Raw genomic sequence first — 275 nt, 5'->3', positions numbered from 1 at the left:
AAGTAGGGTTCATATTCATGATTGTTGCTTAACACTTGGAGCATTTCTAAATATCAACTACTGATTCTCCGTATCAGAAGCTGCCTGAGGGCACTGGCTACTATTTAGTGTGAATATAAATCTGCCTCTTGGTTAAGGCAGGAGTTCTCAAACCTTTTTGGCTGCAACCTTTATAAAGTACTTTGATAGATTCATGACCCACTTCCCCAGCAACAAAACATTTTCAACAATTGCTATAACATTTCCCTGTCTCCATGTACCTGCTTGCCTGTTAG

The 275-nt window shown here is 39.6% G+C and overlaps 1 protein-coding gene across 1 annotated transcript in view; it reads left to right on the top strand.

The window, feature by feature from the left end:
* Positions 1–275, top strand: part of LOC119586240 (N-alpha-acetyltransferase 25, NatB auxiliary subunit-like) — a 20,710-nt gene that overhangs the window by 18,926 nt on the left and 1,509 nt on the right. The window lies entirely within an intron of this gene.

This window comes from Penaeus monodon, chromosome 21 (genome assembly GCF_015228065.2).
Source record: "Penaeus monodon isolate SGIC_2016 chromosome 21, NSTDA_Pmon_1, whole genome shotgun sequence".
In the NCBI taxonomy this organism is placed as follows: domain Eukaryota; kingdom Metazoa; phylum Arthropoda; class Malacostraca; order Decapoda; family Penaeidae; genus Penaeus; species Penaeus monodon.
This window is presented reverse-complemented; position numbering and strand designations above follow the sequence as displayed.